The sequence below is a fragment of the Daktulosphaira vitifoliae genome, unplaced genomic scaffold, assembly GCF_025091365.1.
Source record: "Daktulosphaira vitifoliae isolate Bord-2020 unplaced genomic scaffold, ASM2509136v1 Scaffold_3, whole genome shotgun sequence".
Lineage (NCBI taxonomy): Eukaryota > Metazoa > Arthropoda > Insecta > Hemiptera > Phylloxeridae > Daktulosphaira > Daktulosphaira vitifoliae.
In genome coordinates, this window is record NW_026099574.1 from 22,606,653 (window position 1) to 22,612,954 (window position 6,302).

Below are 6,302 nucleotides of genomic sequence, written 5' to 3' on the forward strand. Positions count from 1 at the left end.
AATCTGAGTACTTAAAAAAAGTCGTTTTTCAAAAAAAAAAATCTGTTAGAAACTCTTCATTCTAAGGTAACGAAATACTAACTATTGCTATATGAAATCAATGAACGACGATATAGTTAAATAATTTTAAATTAAAGTGCTTCTTTGGGAAAAAAAGCGAAAGAATATACAGATGGACGCATCTCTCTTTGTCGGCAATCTTTACCCATATAACCGACAGGCATTTCCGAAACACAAACAAATTTCTTAATGTTCTCTTTTTTTAATTACCGACAGCCTAATTACCTACGGATATCATTCAAATTACAGTAAAGAAAAAATACTGTCTTTGACAACGTTTTTGGGCCGCAACAACACGGGCTGTTAAATCTTTACAACTAATTAAGACTGTTTGGCTTTTGGACACACACAAGCGGTAGCGGTTAAACACACATGTGACAGACACACGTTTGGAATATTACAGTCATTATATATTTTTTAATTATTGTTATTACTTTTATGATATTATTGTGGGACGATGGTGATGAAATCTTGGCAATCTTAAAAAAACCTTCTAGTTCAAATTGTTCAAAACATTTTTCTTAATTGAAAGCATTTCACAGTCGATTTGCAATTTATCTTAATGGTATACACATACAACTATAATAGTTAGAACGCGGGAAAAAGTCATACACTGCAAGTGATCTATGGGAAAACAATAAACGATCATCATTTTAAATATATAAAAATAATGTAAATTAAGCGATGAGTATTTTAAGAAATCAATTAATAATTTATCAATTGCACTGAATAATAATACATAATCTACATAAGTCATACACCAATCACATCTATGTACATTAAAAAAAAAAATGTTAATATTTCGTTTCTATGTTAATTAACTTTTCTCAAAATTCTTATAAAATAACCCCTCAATTATTGACACATTAAGTAAAAATCGGCTAATTTTTAAATCCGATTATGACTATTATATGTTTAATTCAATAAAAGCGACTATCTATTTAAATACTATTTCAATTAATGGATTTCAACCGTTGTTAACGATAATCCAATTTTCCATAACAGCGAATAGGAATATTTTGAATAGCAACCTACACAATTTACACATCCATCAAAAGTTAGGGGTGCATAATGCTTAAATAATGTAATAACTTCTATAGTTTAGTATCAATCGGCTTTTTATAAATTTTATCGCATATAAATATAAACAATCAAGTAGCTTATTTTATGATTTAATGGTTGAAAATTAATACTTTTGCTACATATTTTTTTCATTAAGTTATATTAGATTAAGCGATTGTATATTTTTGGTATATAATTATTATACTTTTAATAATAGAGTTTCAATGATTCAACAGGATCCATGTTATTTACTTTTTATGTAATTGGTTGCTAAAATGTTCATTAAAGATCCAAATAGAAATTTAATGTTTTCTTTTAGATTTTCCAACTCTAAGTTAAAAGTAAATTTATATATTTTACTATTTGATTTGAGTTTATTTTTTTAACTTTTAACTGAATGATTTACATAAGTTTTTTTGTTTTAATAATGAGAATATTGTTCGTCAATGAAAATTAATGACAATCAATAAGTTAAGATTTTTTCACGGATCAGAAATATGAAAAACAATTTTAAATAGTATTCCGGGTGACTGATTATTTTAATTAGTTTTTTTCGAGTTGGTTTTATGATCCAGTAACACTCTAAAATAAAATTTTGTATTATATTGCTAATTCCTCCTTGAAAACAAGTATGATGCATTAACTATGATTTTTATCGTTTTTTTCGTATAAAAGTATTTAATACAACATTCATAAAAACGGTAATCCGTTTTTTTTGTGACCGCTTGGGTCACAAAAAAATTATCCACGTTAATTTTGGTATGAAATTATTTTTTTTCATTACACTCAGTTATGGGATCGTCAGTCATCCGAGTTATGACAAAAGAGAGAAACGCACGCCAATAGTTACCCGGACATGATTTTCATTATATTGTACGTAATTGTGGTGGCAGCGATTACGAGCGCGTGTATTTGTATTGTGTGAAAACTATAGGGACTCTGAGCATTCAATCAAATAGAAGCGGAGGAAGTAGTAGGGCGGCACACGTGTTGGCTGTGCAATCCTTCCAGATAAATAATTAAATGGTTTTTTGATGAGCTGACCAAATATGTGTACGCGTGTCCTTACTGAGATCTCCATCACCACGACCACCACATTGTAATGATAATTGGACCCGAGTAAACCCCAGTAGCTTAATATGTCGTAATAAAATTTCCTTTTTTGGGTCAACCTATTAAATTTGTCGCATAACGATGACGCAGGTCAACAAATAATTCGAAATTCAATAATTTATTTATTATAGAACCCTTTGGAATTTTTAAACTTTTTTTTGTTAACAATGATATATTTCTGAAGCAGATTGAAATTTATATGCGTTTTGTTGACTTTAATACAAAATTATAATGAAAATGATATGACTGCGGAATTTTTATATACCTTTCTTGGCTACCTAAACGGTATCAGCAAAGTTCAAATTTAGACAGTATTACAGTATATCAATCATTAATTGCTAAATATAAATTATTTATTATGTTCGTAGATGAACATACCTTAGCTATATAAAAGACTTTTGTATTTGAATTATATTTTTAAACCTCCTCCTGCCCGTCAACCAATGCCAGCCAACGTTTGTGTCATCTTTAGAACTATTAATTTTACTTCAAGTTTTTTCTATTTTTGTCATCACGCACAGCGACAATCGACATTTAACTATTATTACTACTTTATTTATTTTTGATAATTCTTATTATAACTACAGCATTACAATAATTAGTTTTTGAATTTGGATTTAGATTTAGAATTTAAAAAACTGAATGTTTTCTTATTGACAAATGATAAATATTTGATTTCATAACGTCACTTGTACAACTTGTATATTTCAGTACATTAAAATAATATCAACTGTTATGTACTTAGAATATTTGAAATGAAGCTTTTGAAAAATTATTGCAGTTGTCTGTTTTTATGAGAAACACCAAAAATATACCAAGTAATCCGTGCTAAGATATACGTGTTGGTATGATTATAAACGTTGAGACATTGTAGCCGCACACGGCTTAGACATTAATAAAAGAAACAACCCTTAGAGAAAAAGGAATAGTATTGTTATTATTAAAGGAACGGATAATTGAGGTTTTCTTGAAAAATAAATAATGATCTTACTCAAGTAGTTCATTAGCCAAGGCAAAGTGTATACAGTATAAAGTGTAAAGTACAATTTGTTCTATTATAAAAGCGAGAGAAAAAAATAAGTAAAACAATTCTGGGCATAGCTAACATGGGGTTGTATAGCAATCTTAGAGATGTGAACAAGAGTAGAATGAAAGTTTAATCTGAGAACTTTGCTATTTGGTCGACGGCGTGTCGTTTCTTAGTCCGTATTATAATGTAAAAACCTCTAAAAAACTTAAAGTATAAAATAAAAGTCCCCGGAGGGTGGTGTTTATGTGGGGATTGTCGCATTATGACTGTGCTCCGGAAACAGCTTTTTTAACCTTAGAGTAGAAAAATAAAAAAATTCACCGAAAAACACCGAAGAAAAAATCGAGCAGATTTCTTTTGTTTTAAATATTTAGAAGATACCCCGAAGGGCGCCTAAGAAAAAAAGCACTCAATAAAAGAATAAATAAAAGCGCATTTGGCCACTTTTATTATTTTCCTTTTTACGCGATTTGGATTTGATTAGGGCTCTGTGTGTATTTATAATATATATATTATATTCGTTCAGCCGTCCAAGTAATAACTGGCCGTGTTTATTTTAACAAACACGGTGCCGATACGAGATAAAAGATGTGACTAATGCCCACTGAAAAATCATCCTTCATCGTCGTATTGTTAGAACGCACGTCCTCTTGCGGTTATTTACGCATACCTATTAATTTATTTTATCTCTGTCTGCCCCGTTTTATTACACTCGAGTCTCTCGGGTAGTATAAAATATCAAATCATCACCATCAGGTTATTATAGGTGTCGGATGTCGACGGTTGTGTTAGCGAAGACCAGTGTCGTATTATAGCCAATAGTGTTGCCCGCAGCGCGTTGTCAGGAGCTAATGGTTTTTTTTTTATTTTTTAGTGCCCGCGGTATCGCGTAGTTCAGCCGAAACGTAACCGTTTTCAGAGGGTCCTAGCTCGCTAACTGAATCTGTCCCCGGGGACATTATTAACTGGATGGCAGTACATAATGAAAAAAAAAAATCCATCCCGAAATTCGCATTGTCTCCCATATACATTATCGACAGTTATACGAGATTTCTCCGAAGTTACTGACACCGTTCTCAAATGCACCCAGAGGTTACAAACGGAAGTACATGTGTAATGTTGTTATGTGAATCAAGTGGCCATTATGGTGCTAAATATTTTTTCGCAGTACAACACTGTGGTCGATAACGAGATTTTATTATCTGAAAAGTTGTTTAGTAAATTTATACAAATTCCAATGAGTTAATGAGTTTTGCTGGTCAACAAAAGCTTTTCGTTTTCTAGACTTTATGGACTTTAAAAAGTAATTCCTATTGGTCTACAATATAAATTATCATTTATTTGTCGAAAATAAGTTATTATTTTGTGTTGGTCAAAACACGTGCTCGAAAAGTTAAAAGCCGCCTAATAAATTAAAAACAACTCAACGCTGATTGATTTCAAATATTTATCAAACTTTAATTAGTTAGAGAGTTTTTACGTAAAACTTTTTCCTTAACGCGAACTAACAATTTATTTTCAATTTGTAATATTTAAATTATTGTTACAGGATAATAACTTAATGTCATGTAAGTTGTTGAGAGCTTGAAAGTATATTGATTATAAAGTTTTTAGCGGTTGGTTTTATGTACCGAGTGACTCACTTAGTAAAATCGGATGACACAAGTGAGCGAATGATAAAGTACATAATAAGACGATTTATACATATACTTTATTTCAGTAATCCTATAAAACACCAGACGTGGTTAGAAAAGTAGAGATTTCAAGAGGATAAATTTTTAAAGAAAATAAAAAGGAAAGGAGTCCTTTTAAAGTTAAAATCCTTGTAAAGTATATTTTATGTGTACACATATTATTAAAAATTTATTTTAATATGTACAGATATACATTCTGCCGTTGATGACTTATCCTTCAATATAAAAATTAACTGCGGTGCTGAATAGGTGTATTAGTCGAACTAAATTTATCGGCTTATGTTATTTTTCATCGCGTTAAATGAACATTCTATTAAAAATCAAAATTGTGATGTAATACGAGTGTTTACAATTAGTTCAATAGTGTGTGTTTTAATTATAATGAGCGAAACATTATCTTATTAATAGGCACGAGGTGGTTAAACTGAGTCATCAGTATTAAACTGTTGATAATTTTTTGGGAAATGAGATTTTTTAATTCGCCGTTTTCCAAATATATAAACGATTATTGTTGTTATTCAAGCGATTATTCACACTCGGTTTTGGTGTTATGTGAGTACCACGTGTATTACCTTATTTAATCCTATTATGTTTGTATTTTTATAATTATTTTTAGTTAATCTTGAATACTAATCAAAATCGCATTTACTGTGGTGCACAGTGTAAAGCATAAGGGAGAGAATCACAATAAAATTAGATCATGGGCGTGAGTTTGTGTGTGTTTTGCGGGTGATTGATCTAACTGAGGTCAAAAGAAAGGCGTATACGTTATTTTCGTCAATCATACGCCCCTTTACTACCACCGAATGCAAATAATAAAAAAAAAAATAACACGTAATGTTTATTTTTATAATATTCAATTTGCAATCAGGACATTAACTAGAAAGGGGTGTTTTTAATTTTTTTATTACATCCTATAATATGGCACGTTGTTATTTTTGGGTGCTCAACACACATTTTACCAAGTACACACGTTGATAGTTGAACTGAATTGGATTTTTTATGAAAACGTAATCTGTCTATAAAAATTAATGAAATCGGAGCTCTTTACGATTCCGAACGTCGAATCCGGTGCCAAATATTAATATTTTTTCAATCGGATGTATTTTTATATCTCGAGCTATATTTTTAAGCGAAAAGCTGAATTTTTTTTATACGTTATTCGTAAGTGTATTACAAAATGTTCAGCATGGACTATGTTATATCCATTTGCGCTCCTGTAAATTGTTCAAATAACACAAGTTATACATCATTGGTAAAATCGAAAAATTCTATTCACGTGTTTACTCGAATAAATATTATTTTCAACACCATAAGCGAACAAATCACTGTTGTTAGTCTTT